We start from the raw sequence: 16,918 nt of genomic DNA, 5'->3' as shown, positions 1-16,918 counted from the left end.
GCTAGTGTGACACTTCAACAAGATCAATGATTAGTAAATATTTGGGTTCATAAGCGTCCCCTGGGAAGTTTGTTAAATTAATAATCGGATTCCTAGTCCCTGCCTTCAGGTGCTCTGATTCAGTATGTGTGGGATGGGGCTCGAAATCTCCATTTTTAATAAGTGCTCTTGGTGATTTTGAAACAAATCATCCCCTTCCTTCCTTTATCGATAGCAAAAAACCACTTTTCTATAATTGGATTTTATATATTTTACCTGATTTCTAAAATGGAACTTGAAATAAATATATTATAATAAATGATAAATAAAAACATGATTCTGTATTATATTTATTTCACTATTTTTATAAGTTGTGATCAATTTAAAATAATAAGGTGTAGCGCTTGTTAGGTGAATGCAAATGTATTCCAGGATGTTAAAAGTGACCTTGCATGACATTTAGAAATTAGGATATTCTGATAATAGGACTAGGGCAGTTGTATCCTGCTGGAGGACTTCCAGAGTATGCATACGTTAGAAATGGAGGTATATGCTGGGATGTGTGTGTGTCTGTAGTTAGGGAGCATCAGCATCACCTGGGAAGTTATTAGAAATGCACATTCTTCACCCCACTGTGACCCACTAAATCAGATATGTTGGGGTGGAGTCCAGCAATCTGTGTTTTTACAAGCCGTCAGGTGATTTTGATGTACTTGAAAATTGAGAATCATTGGTCTAGTGCACTTGTCTTTCCAGGGAAATTGTATACTTATTTGGGTTTTTAAAATTTGGTATCTTAAACTGTGGCAATGTTGCCGTTCTTAATTCTATAGAATAAATTCACATTTTAGAGCATGCACTTAATTAGGATTTGGTGCACCCTAAAGTGACAACAACACAACACAAAGTAACAGTGGATTTAAAAGGTAGCAATTGCTTTTTCTCTTAACGTACAAGTTAGGTAGAGCAATCCAGGACTGGTCTGACCCTTCATAATATTAGAGACTCAGGTTATTTTTATTTTGTTGCTCAGTCTTACAAGCTCTCTATCCCCAAGTTCACTCATTAAATCACAAGGCTGCTCTGGACAGAGCCTGTACATTGACCTTCCTGTCAGCAGAAAGGAGAAAGGAGAAAATGGACACTGCACGAGGAGATGGAGGCACCACTGCCATTTACAGTCCACTGGCCAAGACCAAGCTATTGGTCTTTTTTCGCTTTGAAGAAGGTGGGGATGTGTAATCTTGATTCTAAAAGGGGATATGCCACCTAGAATTCAAGGGTTTTATTATAAAGGAAGAAGAGAAAAAGAGAAATTGAGTGAGGAGTTTGAGAATGAATTGGTTGTTTCTGTCACTGGGAGTACACACTTATCTGGGGAGTATACATTTCTGATATGTCCCTTTTCTCATTTTTTTAAAACTTTACTTCCCTCCCCTTATAGCTGTTTATTCATTTTTGCATCTTTCCACTTCAGATTTAAATCCATTCTTGATCTATTCTCAGGGAGTAGGAGAAAAGGATATTTAATCCTACAGAACTTAACATGGTAAAATGGTTCTTATTCTCTCTCTCTCTCTGTCAGAATGTGTACATAATGTTCCCATAACAAACTTTGGCTTTTCTTAAATGTCATTATTTGCCAGTGTATGTTATGTATGTTAATACGAGTATATTATGTTTGTGTTATATATGTGAGTTTCCTTAATTCCTATTTTTAAAAATAATTCTTCTAATGGTCCGCTTTCACAGTTTATGAGTTAGGCCATGCCAGAGAATAATTTCAGAACCTTTAGGGGAATATCAAATTTATATGATAATATCAATGACTTCTTTTAGACAGCTTTAAATGAATCGCTCCTCATTTTTTCCAACTTAATGTATTCTGACATTTGAACCAGACAATGGCTGAATACAAATGCTTTATGTGTTCTTTAGTGGAGACACCTACTATAAAATGATTATTGAAAAACCTATGAATCATCCCTTTCTTTAAGATATTCATTCAGTTCTTTGAGCTGATTGCTATTAGCTGTTCATAGTATTTTAACGAGAAGAAAACATGGTTGTTAAAAATCAGCCTAAGGTTCTATAAATAAAAATATCCATCCTGCAGAGTCAAATTTTAATTAACCTTTTAGCATGCCAACCTTTCCACTAGAATTTTTCAGGGCATGCAGCCATTTATTTTGTTTGAAAGCCATATGGACTATTTTTCATCTGTATGTAATCCAAATCTACGAGAGAGTACTCATGGAATACAAATTCACTGTTCATCAACTGTCACTTAAATAGCTTTATCTAAATGAAAAGACACCCAAATGCAATACAGTGGGGTGTAGTAGAGGGGGAAATACATAAGACAGAATAAAGTACCTCTTCTTTTTCCCCTTTATCTCCTCATTTAAGCCATAGTTTGGGTCCTGACTTGCTTTGGGCACGCTAGTTTTCTTAGTAATAGACTACTTACTGGTGATTAAAGCAACACCAGGCTATGATTACAGGGAATCATCTACTTTTTACTTCTAGTCATTATCCACATGAAAGGTGTTTTCATAAGCTATTTGTTAGAAAATCCATATTTGACATAAATAAGCATTTTCTGCTGATTGATTTGTATGTGGCTATGACCGTGACTGTAAAATAAATGCCAGATTAAATTACAAAAGGTGACTGAACCTGAATTCACTTCAGTCACTGGTTACCAGCAAAATCAGTTTTCAGGAAAATGTTTCTAATTGTTATGCAGTCAATGAAAGCCATCAAACACAACCATAGCAACCACTGTTGGAACCTGACCTTAACAAGCAAAGAGTTCTGATATTAATACAGTTTCTATGGTTATATTAAAAATTAAAGTGATATTTTTCTATTTAAAAGTAACAACTCTCATAACTTGATCTGTTTATTACAGTAATCAAACATCAAATATGTCAAATTTACTAAACTTACTAAAGGAACCAAATGATAAAACTCTGTAGTCTACAAGTAATATCCTAGATCTACAGTGGTGATTCAGTGAGTCTAATTTTAAGTGGGAAACACAGGGATCTTAATAACTGACCACCGAATGCTTGAAACTATTCATTGTTATGATTCCTGCACCATCTGGATGTTTCTATTTCTCTGACCACTGTTTTCTGCCTTTTGGCTATCTCTTCCTGAACCTTAATTCCTTACAGGAAAATGCTTTGTAAACTGTATATGCATCAAGATATAAATATTAGTTGCTACTCTTGGGCATGACAAAAAATTAGGCTATCAGGCAAATGGTTAAAACCAAGAGTTCAGTGAGTATAGAGCCTTATGGTAAAGACAAAGTAAGATGGATGTTGGGTCAAAGGAGAAAGAAAAGGACAGATATGGCTCTGGAGTGTGCGAGCCATTGAGCCAGGACAGTAGGCAGCTCTGACATGGCTCCCATACTTCATCTCTCTTCTCCAACCTGTACAAACAGTCACCCCACTCACTCGACACATGCTTGGTAAGCAGTCTCAGAAATAGCCTCCAAGATCTCCACCTCTTGATAATCCCTTGGATAATCCCTTCTTCTCAAATGGATTTAGTGACTTGCATCTGATGAATTGAACACAGCAAAATTAAGTGAATATCACTTCTGTGATTTCACTACAAAAGGCAATGACTTCCATCTTGCTGGCACTCTCTCTTGCTTTAAAGCTTGTTCACTCTCTTGGAGCAAGCTGCCATGGTGTGAGCTGCTTTACAGAGAGATCCACGTAGTAGAGCCTCGGAGTTAAGCAATGCCTGGAATCTTGACCCACAGAAACTGTGAAATAATTGCTGTTATTTCAAGTGACTAAATATGGGATTGTTTGTTACACAGCAATAAATAAATAATAGAGACAAACTCTAAAATGGCTATATAATCCGGGAATGCGGGGGAGCAAGGAGGGAAGTGTTGGAGTGTGGAAGGAATGGGTCCTCTCAGCATGAAGGCAAGGATGAACATCGGGAAATAAGGAAAAGTAGAAGAAAAACAGGGTGAGGGAGAGAAAAAGAGAGAGAGGAACATAAAGCATAATTTCAATCTCAGGTCAGTGTTTAAATTGGAAACAAGACAAGAGCAATATAAACATCTAAAAACAGGGCAGAAGAGTTGTACCACAGCACAACCAAAGGAAAGCTTGGCTCTCAGAGTGGAGCATATTGCATGATCCCCTACTCCTTACGGGTTCCTACAGAACTGAGGAATTACAATTAGAGAAGTAAATGCATTATGTTCATGATCTCTTCACAAAATCTTTGGTTATAGAACTCGTAATATTTATACTGTCTCAGGACAAACAAACCTCAGATTTATGAATTGCAAATTATGTACCTAATATTTCATGTCCTATCATGTTTTGTACTTACAATTTGATAACAGAGTTGCCTTTTTCCTGTGATTCATATAGATGTTACAGGGTGATATGAGTGTGTGTGTGTGTGTGTGTGTGTGTGTGTGTGTGTGAGAGAGAGAGAGAGAGAGAGAGAGAGAGAGAGAGAGAGAGAATGAGAATTTGAGGAAAGTGCCCTGTGATGTGCTATCTGCAGTCACTTACTGTAACCATCCCTGCTGAGATGCCTCTTGCTCACAGAGCTTTGTGTTTGCAGGGTATGTGACTGAAAAAAAAAGGCATGTTTCTGCAGACATCTGTGGCTTGGCTAATAATAGCAAAGGGCTTTTTGCAGCTGTCATCCAACTTTGGGTGCAGAGAATTCTCATAATTCCATCAGGGACTGTTGAGAGAACTGCTTCAGGAATATGATGAGTAATAATCTTGGACCTCACACATAAAAATTCACCTTAGGTCTTTTGAACTGTAAATTTTCACAGGAAGACTGATTTTAACAGTTTAGGCCTAAGTCTACTGAATGAATAGCTTTCGTAGACTGACGGGTAGGCTCTCAGCACACCCCACTTCTTGTGTCTCTTGATTTTCCAAAAGAGATTTGGCTGCATTGTGGGTGGAAATGACACCTACAATCAGAATCAGCTGTCCTTTTTCTTTGCCCCAGCTACTGATTTGTGCCTCCTGAAGAGAAAGAGATGGCTGATATTCCCCTGTTGATGCTCCACTGAGCCTTCCCTGAGGTGAAGCTGAACCATACAGAGTGTGGTATGCTCTAAGTGTTAAGTGTTTTCCTCAGTATTTAGTGTAGTTGTTGTGCTTTGCTCATGAATCTCTATACCCAGCCAGCAAGCTGTAGTCTCCGTCCTGCTTAAGATTCATTCAAGAGCAGCCAGGGATCCCTGTGATCTGCTTCAAGTTCAGGCTTCTGCTGCCCCCGGAACCAAAAATGCTCCCAATATTTAAGTCATCGTACCAAATGGGCACCCTGTGACAACTCACTGTAATTAAAAAAAAAATCTGCTTATCTTAGAATTTGGCTTCTGTGGGGAGGTGGGAAATGTGCAGTTTCTTCAGGTTATAGATCCAAACCCCTGTTAGAGGCACATGAAGATACGTTTATAAAACTATTTTTGAGTATCAATTTCAAACATCTATGAACTTTCTCTGATAGGTAAAAATTTACCTTATACCATCCTGCTTCTTTTCTTTTCCTTTCAATATACTGTTATCACTTTTTAATTTCTATTTTGGTTGCCTTGTAATTTTAAATACTATGCTTAAAATTTTGTCTTGACTCATCATTTATAGGTAGTCCCTCATTCTCCCTTATTTTCATAGATGAGCTATTATTTAAGTTACAAAGAAACAGTTTATTTGTCAAACTTTGGCAATAATGCCCGTGTAGATTTATTTTGCATTCTGCACTTCTTTCCAACAACTTCCTGAGAAAGGAAAATTTTGTGAATCTTTACATGTCTAAAAATATCTTCACTCTACTCTTATCCTTGAATGAAAAAAATTCTAGGTTGAAAATTATTTTCTGAGTCATCAGGTATTGTTGTTGAAAAGCTTGATGTAATTCTGATTCTCATTCTTTAGATATGCCTCTTTTTTATGACTATTAATTTGTTTAGGATTGTCTCTTTAACGTGGTGTTCTGAAATGTCATGACAATATATTTTGTTTCGATATTATTGAAAAAATAGTTGTGCTTGTACTTCATTGAGGCATTTCAATCTGGAAATATGTATTCTTTAGCCTTGGAAAAGTTTCTTTTTGAAAAATATTATTATCATGACTTTCCTTCTATTGATTTTATGAACCTCATATTAATTGGTTATTTGAGTTCTCGGTTTGATGCTCTCAGTTCTTAGCTTTTCTCTCCCACTTCCCATCTTCTTGACATTTTGTTTACTTCTAAGATTATGTAGACAGTTTTGTTTCAACTATGTTATTTTAACTAAGAGTTCTTCCTCATAAATACCATCCATTTTTATGGACGCAAAACCTTCTATCTCGCTGTTGAATGAATTTGCATTTTGACTTTACCTTTGCAATGTTTTTCCATTTCCAGCATTATCTTTCCTCTGAATTTCTTTCCTTGGCTTCTCTCACATTCTGGAGTCTACATGCTTCCTGATCCTTGGTGACCATTGTTATTCAACAAAAAGGCATCCAGTTTGGATCAGAAGCTCTGGGCACTCTGGTGCTTATAACGAACACTTCCCTCACACATGCGAAACTGTTTAGCACGATGGCCAGTCACACAGGCCCCCAATATCAGTGCAGGGAAGTCTGTCTCTAGAATTTTTAATTTCTACAGAAGAAATTCTCCAATCTTCGGCCTTACCATCGGTTTCCAGTAAGGTTATGGTTAGGCACAAGTCTTAGGATTAGTCTGTTATGTATACCGTGAGTCAGTAATGACCCTTATTTTCAATGATATGCCTCCTTCTTGCTCTACTATGTGCCCCATGTTCCTATTATTTTATCCTCATCTATTCAGTGTTACCAGTAATTAAACCTCTAGTTTCTGGCTCCTGGGGTTCGGGTACCTGACTACTTGTATTCAGTGTATGGAAGAGGAGGAAGGAAATTGAGGCGGCTGAACATTGACTGTCAACCTACTTTCTATCTTCCTCCTCCACCCACAAACCCCCCATACACACCTGTTTTCTTCTCTGTAATTTTCTACTCTCCTCTGTATCAAATGCTTCCAAATTCTGTGCTTTGCTGGGGGATAAGGAGGCTGATGGAGGAAACCAGAACGTTTTTTTTGTTGTTGTTTTTTTTTTTTTTTATCAACATCCCCCTCTACGTGCCACTAGCCTGGGATTCTATCTACCAATTTGTTTTTGCTGCTCTAGCTGCTAAAATTTTTATGAGATCCCATGTTTCTAAATCTCAGACATGACAAACATGTGTTCAGTATGGTACTCTTAACTCGAAGCTATCCAATGTAAAATAATCTGTATATATGGATGCCATTTATTGCACACTTAATATGTGCCAGATATTGTACTAGGCACTTTATATATGTGATTTCATTTAACATTCATAATTTCTATTTTACACATATGGAAACGAAGGATCAATGAGATAATCAAGGAAAATATAATTATAAGATGTCCAATACTAACAAATTTTTATTCCAATGAAAATTAATTGCTTTACTTCAAAAAACTTTTAATCAACAATATGAAAAAGACATAGTATGTGTTAGAGCATCTTTCATACCACCAGGTAGTAGCCTGAGCTAATTGCAAGACTATGTACATGTTTTCTTAAGATAAGTTTACATATTAGACTTTTATATCTATAATAGTAAATAACAGAAAGTATCACTTGTAATAAATATAGAAAATTTGGAAAGAAATCGATAATTTATTATGGATTTTTCAAAGTTACTGAGGGAATGTCGGAAAGATATAAATACTTTCTGATGTGACTTTGTCACAAATATTACCTTTCAGGGTTTAATTCTAATCGGGGTTCATTAGTGAGTGAAAAATATGCTTGCTCTAACTTATCACATAAAGGCTATGGACCACAAGCTATAAATGAGTAGAAGAAATAGTTTGGTAAGGAAAAGGATGCAAATGTCTTGGGATCTCACTCCCAGTTAACTCAGTGCTTTTTTTTCCCTCAAACAAAAAAGAATCTTGATCTCCCTAAACAGAACGGTTAAATCTCACAGTTAATGACTGACAGTGCTCAAACTGCTGTGTGCATTTTAAGTCTTCAGAACAGCTATAGGCTTACAAATATCCAGCTACCTTAGAAATAGTTTTCCTTATCATTTTATAAAAAATGCATCAAAAATATTTCACCAATAATATATTTTTTTTCCCCTAAAGCAAAAGAGTAATCAGCCTGATTCTCGCTTCCTTACTCCTGTTCTTACAATCAAACAAGATAGAACCAGATTTGAAATGAAGGTATGTATTACCTTCAGGGACTTTTCCTAGAAGGGCAAAAAAGGAGCTTTCTTCCATCCTATGTTTAAGAACTATCCTTCAAAGACCCTGGAGCTAGAAAACCTGGAATTTTGTACTATTGTTTTTGTTTGTTTTTGTTTTTGTTTGACTTATTAATCTTCTGTGTACAGCTTTTGGCAGGGGAGGGAGGCAGGGGGAGAATGTCTGACTTTTACTGATGTATTTGTAACTTTTTATTTTGATATACTTTCAAACTTACAGAATGTTTCAGGAATTGTACAAGGACCTAGGAATACCCATGTAACCTATACCCAGATTCGATTATTTATACTTTTCCTATTTGCTTCCTCTCGATATACCTGCATGTTAGTATTTTTTTCTGAATCTTATGAAAGCAAATTGGGGACGTTATGAATTTTCACCCCTAAATATTTCAGTGTGTTGTCTAAGAACATGTTTATTCTCCTATTGACAAGATAGTTATTAAAATGAGGATATTTCCCTATTTTTTCCCTATTCATGATCCAAGCCAGGAGTATGGTTTACATTTATTTTTCCTGTCTCTTTTATATCTTTTAATTTGGAATACACTTTAGCCATGCTTACTGTTTTTGGTCTTAAGTTTTGAAGGGCATAGATTAATGATTTTGTAGAATATCCCTCAATTTGAGTTTACCTGATGTTTCATTTTTATTAGTTTCAAGTTATGCACTTTTGTCTATAATTTCACTGAAGTGATATTTTACTCTTTTCAGAGAATCATATCAGAGCACATGATTCAGATTACATTAATATTAGTGACATTAGTTTTGATTACTTGGGTAAAGTGGTGTTCACCAGGTTTCTCCATGGTAAAGTCACTATTTTCCTTCATAACAGGTAACTTGTGAAGAGATGCTTTGAGACTATATCTTGGTCATCAAACTTTTATCTACTTGATTTAATGTCCACCCAGGGTTTTCTACCTCCATCATTCTTTCTTCATTTATTGGTCTGCATTCTACCATGAAAAGTACATTTCCTTTTCCCTCATTTATTTATTTAGTCATGTATTTATTTATGTCAGTATGGAGTCACAAATTCTTTTTTTATTCACCAGATTATAACCCACTGTTGTTAAGTTTAATTTTGGTGGTTAAATTGTCAGATTTAGCCAGAGAATCATGTCAGGGCACATGATTCTTTTTGAACTGACTGATGTTTGACGTGTCTCCTTGTTCTTTCTTTCTTTACTTTTTGTCACAACAAGAGGTTCCAGGCTTATCTTGTACTTTCCATGCTTAGCACTGGTATCATCTATTTCTTTTAGGAATCCTGGTTCCCTTTAATGGAGAATGGAATTTAGAAACCAGGATCTGAAAAGTAGGCATGCCATTGCTACCGGTGTGCCCTTGCTCCCATGCTCTCTCAGTGAATAGAACTAGAAAATTTGTGTGTGTGTGTGTGTGTAAATGAGAAAACTTGCTCCAATTAGCTTCAATATATTTATTTGTTTGCTCAAGCCTAGAATACACAAAACAGAGTTTCAGAGAAACCTACCAACTAGAGTTTAATATTTAAGTTTTCCTTTTCAGGTAAAACGTATGTAAGTTAAAATATGGAAATCATAAGGACACAATTCAATGAGGTCTGAAAAAATAGCATACCCATATAGCCAATTCCCTAACAAGTTATAGAATATATTCTTTAGCCAAAAGTACTCTAATCCCACTTCCTGGTCAATGTACTCTCCCAAAACCCAAGAAAACCATTCTTATGATTTTCTTTCACCTTACATTGGTTTTTGCCTTTTTAAGAACTTCACATCAATGTAATTTTATACACACACACACACACATATAACACACATGCATACATATATATAACATATATATACATACATGCATATATATAACAAATATGCATATATATATATATATATATATATATATATATAACACACATGCATACACAGACACACACACGAAGGGCTGACAATTAAGTTTGTGAACTTGTTGCAATGATGCTGTTAACCTTTTTTGATATCAGAGGGATTATTCATTACGAATTTGTACCAACTGGGCAGTTAACCAAGTTTACTATTTGGAGGTGCTGAAAGGGCTGCTTGAAAAAGTTAGACAACCTGAACATTTCATCAACAATTCATGACTCTTGCACCATGTCCCAGCTCACAGGGCACTGTCTGTGAGGGAGTTTTTAGCCAGTAAACAAATAACTGTATTAGAACACCCTCCCCACTCACCTGATCTGGCCCCCAGTGGCTTCTTTCTTCACCCAACGATAAAGGAAATATTGAAAGGAAGACATTTTCATGATATTCAGGACATCATGGGTAATACGGCCATTCCAGAAAAAGAGTTCCAAAATTGCTTTAAAGGATTGACTAGCTGCTGGCATCAGTGCATAGCTTCCCAAGGGGAGTACTTCGAAGGCGACCATAGTGATATTCAGCAGTAAGGTATGTAACACTTTTGCCAGGATGAGTTCACAAACTTAATTGTCAGAATCTATATCTATCTATCTATCTATCTATATATATATATAATCTTTTTGTCTGGCTCTTTTATGAAGCAAAATGTTTTGGAGACTCACATGTTGCATATATCGGTGCCTCATGCCTTTTATTGCTCAGTAGTATTCCATTGAATGAAATACCAGTTTATTCCTTCTCCTGCTGATGGCCAATTAAGTTTTCCAGTGTTAGGCTACTATGAATAACGAGGCTATGAACATCTTTGTCTTATGTGGAGATATATATATATATATATTCCACTCCTAGGTATTTATCTGAGAGAAATGAATATATAAATTCATTTACATACATATCAATGAATATATTTATATATTCATTTCTCTCAGATAAATACCTAGGAGTGCAATTGCTAGATCATGTGGTACAAATTTGTTTAACCTTATACAAAACTGCAAAACTATTTTCCCATATCTGTATCATTTTACATACCCGCCACTATGTATGAGATTTCTTGTTCCTCGTCAACATTTAGTATGGTCAGTCATTTTAATTTTAGCTGTTTTCGTGAATGTGAAGTGTTATCTCATTGTGGTTTTAACTTGAATTTTCTTGGTAACTTCTGATATTAAGCATTTTTTCATATACTTATTATATGTGAGTTTTTATTCCCATTTATTAATATTACTAATTTTTTGAAAGCTTTCAAAAAATCATAAACGAGTCTTGTCTTATAAAATACTTTCTACATTTATTGAGATGATTTTGTCTTATTTTATGTTCTGTTGATATGATTAATTACAATGATATTTTCAAAGCTTTCAGGTTTGTTAATTATCCATAGTTTGTTTTCTATTTTACAGTTTGTCGTTTTTATATCTTTTGTTCAACTTGATATTGTTTTAATTTGATCATATTTTACTGGACTCCTAACATTGAATCTTAAATATCTGATTTCAAATCCTCCTTGTTTTCTAATATAACCGTTTAAAGCTATAAAATTCCCTCTAACCATTGATTTACTTGTATCACGCAAATATTGATATGTTGTGCATTTATTATTATTCATTAGAAATAATGGCCAGTTTTTAGCCATCAAATATCTTGCCCATTAAATCACACCATGCTGGCAACTGCATTTATTGCTGATGTGTAAGGCTCCTGGTATCTGTTCCCATGACCTGTCTTGGCCACAATAACAAAATAGTAACACGAAAATTGTACCTGACCCCAGAGTCAACCATCCTAAATTAATCAATGATAATTTTGTCTGTGCTTAATATTAGAAGTTGATTCTACAAGTTTTTTTACCAATGGAATGTATGCTCCCCTTGCCCTCAACCTCTATTAATAATGGTTATTATTCATTCACAGTTCTTGGGTGGTGTGGTAGGAACATCCCCCACCACTCCTCACTTTTTCAGCCATCCGTTTTCCAAATCCCTTTTGTATTTTAAGAAATATTCCATCCTAAGAATCTTGGTGGGATCTATAGGTCAAGCTCCCAGTACAGAAGCCAAAAGAAGAAAAACTTTCCTTCTCCCTATGCCTGGCATTTAGGTGTGTGGGTAAGTGATACTAGCTCAGCAGATCAAACTCTTCTGCTAGGGACATTGGATCTGGGGTAGTAAATACAAGCATGGAGGGACAGTTTTAGGTTTAGTACTTGGTGCCATGTACTACAGTGACTGCCATGGCATCCATTGGTTTCTGCAGTAATGCCCAGGGGCAGTGGTGTCTCACGGTGGTAAGCGTAGTGGAGCTAATGGTTGCTTTCTGACCAGACTTGTTCTACAGAGGGAGCTCACCTGATGCTCCCTGCCTGCCTTTGCTTGGTGTCTGCCTGTTTAGGGAGGCTGATTTCCAGTTTTCTTAACAATTCTTAATATCTTATATCCTTCCTGTAAAACGCACTTCTGTTTAAATTAGAGAGAATTGATTTCTCTTCCTTGAATCAAGGACCCCTAACAGTTATAAGACTCAAGGACAGAGGTCACAAGAACAGTTTGTAGCCGATCAATAGAACGTTCAGTAGATGAAAATCTAGGGTATCTTTCTGTCTCATTACTAGGTAGTTATAGCACCAACTTTTCAGTCAGCTTGAAACAGTAAGTCAGGTGAGTACATCTAACATAGAATGGTCTGGAATTTGTTCTTTTTTTAGGTATAGAATGATGCAATTTACAGATTATGTTGTGTGGTAACAAATGACAAAATGTATATCTGCCAGGTTTTGTAAGTAATATTAGAGCTGGAGAATTATTAACAATATGAATCATTCTATTTCTTTCAAGGATGATATAATATTACACACACCCTTAAAATTCTATCAGAAAATATTACTCATTAAAGAAATATCTATCGGTTCTCTGGCAAAAGTAGTTCACTCAATTTGTATATTTTTCTCTATAGAACGTAAATTGTGTGCACTTGGAGTTGTACAGTTACAACATAGCTGACTGAAACGGCTCTCTGCTACCAACATGTAACTCAGCTGGATGGTAGAAGTAAGAGCTAACATCTACTTCAATACTTACACTTCTACAAAATATAGGATAATTTTGTTAACGTTAATTATCTCTTTAAATTTTTTAGGATATTAATATTAAGATAAGAGTACATCTTTAGAATGGAAAGCTACATAAGCACATGTACAGAGAGACACAGGTGTTGGGAAAAGCAATCAGGCATAAAAAAATATTAAACACTGCTCAATTTTCTGTAAGATTTTAACTAGTGTCCTAAAGTCTATCTTCCAGAAAATAAGACAGTTTTTAAGATTTTAAATCTCAATTAACTTAGAAGTTTGTGGGCATATACTGATGGTGTTTTGTACAGAATTGATTCAGATGTGAAATCAAGATCACAACATTGATGGCAGAGGTTTCCGGTAGGAAATAAAAAAATTTCCCAGTTAATTCTAGCATGTAGTCAAAGTTAAAAAGCTGTGTGTTCACTTATGGCCTCAGGTCCCACCTTCTACCCTAAATTGCTTTTCTCCAAAGAATTAAGGGGAAAAAAATAATATTCCATGTTAACTTTATAAATTAAGTCTAATTTTAAAAAGCTATTTAATAATAGATAATTATAGAAATACTCTAGTTGTCCTGGAAAAGAAAATACTCTGCTTAAGCACTTAATTACTTAAAAATCACTGGATGACCAAATATACCACATTTTGTCACATACACATTTTTTGGGAATTTTTAACTTTATGGTAAGTTTAGGTGAATGATAATGTCAGTGAATGTCCCTGTAGTTGTTCCTGAGAAGGTGAAAGCCATAAACTTCCAAGACAGATGTCCCTTCAACTTAGAGCAAAATTACACCCCTCCTCTCTACTTTCAGCCAAGTCTCTAGTAATTGATTTGACCTCTGGGAGAGGTATTAGGGATGCTTATAAGCTGTTCTGTGTTTCTTTTTAGCGGCTTGACACCTCTTCACCTTTATTGAGGAAAGTCTTCTGAATGATTCTACACCTACTGACAACCACAGAAGACTGCTTTGGAGAAGTTATGTGGAGAATGAAAACACAATTCGTCCTCAACGCTGGAGGGGGAATGAGGAGGTGAATTATTTTGAATATAAAAGCATATCTTGGTAAAGTACAAAAAATAAAGGAATAAGAGTGAAAAGTCCTCTAAAATGTGTAAAAAGGAATTACACTTATTGGTAGTGAATAAAACTGAAATATGTATCATTTGAATAACTTGAAAAGTTTAACATTACATATTTTTAGGTTTTATATTCAGAATTTTACCCAAGTTAGAAATCCCATGCTGTGTTGAGTGACAGAGGTGAGGACCAGAATCCACTGCTCTAAATGCTTTCTCCAGTGCTTTGTACTTTTTTGTTTGTTTTTAATTTTTTTTAATTGGGGAATATTGGGAAACTGTGTTTCTCCAGGGTCCAACAGCTCCAAGTCCAGTCTACATAGTTCAGTCTACATAGTTGTGGAGGGAGCATCTCAGCTCCAAGTCCAGTTGTTGTTTTCACTCTTAGTTGCAAGGGGCGCAGCCCACCATCCTACGTGGGAATTGAACCGTCAACCTTGTTGTTAAGAGCTGGCGACAGTTCACTGTCTCAATCTAGTTATGGAGGGTGCAGCTCACTGGCTTATGTGGGAATTGAACCCGCATCCCTATCATTCAGAGCTCGAGCTCCAACCAACTGAGCCATCTGGCTGCCCCTTCAGTGCCTTAGTTTTTGACTGATGCAACTAGTTGCTCAGATTTCCACTTGCATTCTACTGTTTGACAGTAAGAGAACTGGACTAATTGGGAAATACTTATTAAGCTTTCATTAAAACAAATGTACTTTCTAGCAAAGGTTAAAGTTTCCACTGACAAAAATGTAATGTAGTAGAATGCTTTCCATTTTAGGAATGGGCTGTATGAATTCTTTTGGAAAGAACATACTACTCTTTATACTAACTCACCTCTAGGCACTTTTCACATTTCCACTAAAATAGCCACCCAAGTAAATTTTCTAAAATAAATTCAATCACCAGGTGTTTATGTAAGAACAAAACATTTTAATAGTTATTTCTAAGTCTTTTTGAATCATGAATATACTTTATTAGTTCTAGTATTATCAGAAAGCAAATCTAATGAAAAAAAATGGAGAGATAATTTGTTCATTGTAGGTCATCACCTAAAGAGTTACAAGCATTTTTCCTGGTTTTCAGAATTTAACTATCAATTCGGAGCAAAAAGTTTAAAGTGATTTCCTTTTCCTTGCATATGACGTCAGAACCCCCAAGCATGCAGCCTATTATAATCCAGGATGGTACCCAGAGGACGGGAAGGGGAGAGAAAAAGCACCCCCAATGACTGAGGCATTAGAAACCTCCTTTGAAGTGACTTCCAAACAAAATGAAGCTAAAGGAAGGTTTCTCAAGCCTCTGTTTCTCAAGGGGCGCTTTGGCCCTTGCAAGGTAACTCTTTCACTCTGATTTCCCTTTAAAGAAGCAGGTGAAAGGCCATTTGGCACCAGCGGGTTCCTTTTACTCCAGCTGGCTGCGAAGAGCGCGGTTGCCAGGCAACCAAGTCTCTGGCTCTCTTTGTGCCTACATCAGGCTAGGAAATTTGGAGGTTTTTAAAGCTGTTGTCTATTGCAGACAACTTACACCGAAATGCCTTTAGGTTTTTAGTACTATTCTTTAAATTCCTTACAGTAAAACTACATTATCTTTCCTCTTGGGGAAGAGACTATTTGGAGAGTATACAGCTATGTTTCCACAGGAAAATATCAAGACCTTGACTTCAAAAATCAGAAGTAATTTACATTTTAAAAGAAGAGTAAATGAGCATCACAGCTGCATTTCATATGTTCCTTCCTGTCAGCCTAATTTCTTTCAGTTTCTTTCTTTCCCTTTTACTTTTTAAAATTTTTATTTGCTTTCCTCTCTTTTAAAAAATTTATTCCACCTCACTTCGATGTATGTTTCTTTTGTCTCTTTCTTCTCTCCAGTGACATGAACTGTGTTATTGATTCATTCATCTTTAATCAGTTGCTCATCCAATGAATTTGAAGTGAGTCAAACTTTTCTTTACAACCTTACTGGTTTATATTTTATTCTTATTTCTGAAGTCGTTTTATTTTTGTTTTAACCTGTGGCAAGGGACGGTTATGGGGACATAACCGACAAAATATTCCCAGTTGTTATTTGGGTTTACCTCATTCCTGACAGAGAAACCTAGTCCATTGCTCTCTGAGCCTCCCAGTGTGGTCTCTCTCTTATATAGTGGTGTTTGGGGCACATGCCACTAGCCTTGAACCTACAGCATTCACCAAGGGATTTTTGCCTTTCATTAACGTAGGACATTCTCATACGTGCTTAATGTTATGAAGATATTTCATCGAGAGGCATTCAATTTAAAAAGACAAAAAGATATGAAAAAGATATGCTTCCTTTTTTGTATTTTATCCCTGAGGCTGACGATGACTCATAAAATAAATGAGAGCAATTTGGTCTGGTTATGCTTTTATGATCAGTGCTCCACTCTGGTCCTAGTAATGAGGAAAGAATATGGATTCAAGTTCTCCTGGAAAGATGTACATTCAAGACAGCAATGCCTTTCAAACTTGGACACCTTCCGGTACCTCCCCACGTCCCCCCACACACATCTGATGTTTATCACTGTGAAAAATTGTGGGGACAGAGTCCCAGTGAG

This window comes from Rhinolophus ferrumequinum, chromosome 3, assembly GCF_004115265.2.
Source record: "Rhinolophus ferrumequinum isolate MPI-CBG mRhiFer1 chromosome 3, mRhiFer1_v1.p, whole genome shotgun sequence".
Lineage (NCBI taxonomy): Eukaryota > Metazoa > Chordata > Mammalia > Chiroptera > Rhinolophidae > Rhinolophus > Rhinolophus ferrumequinum.
Note: the sequence above shows the minus strand (reverse complement) of the source record.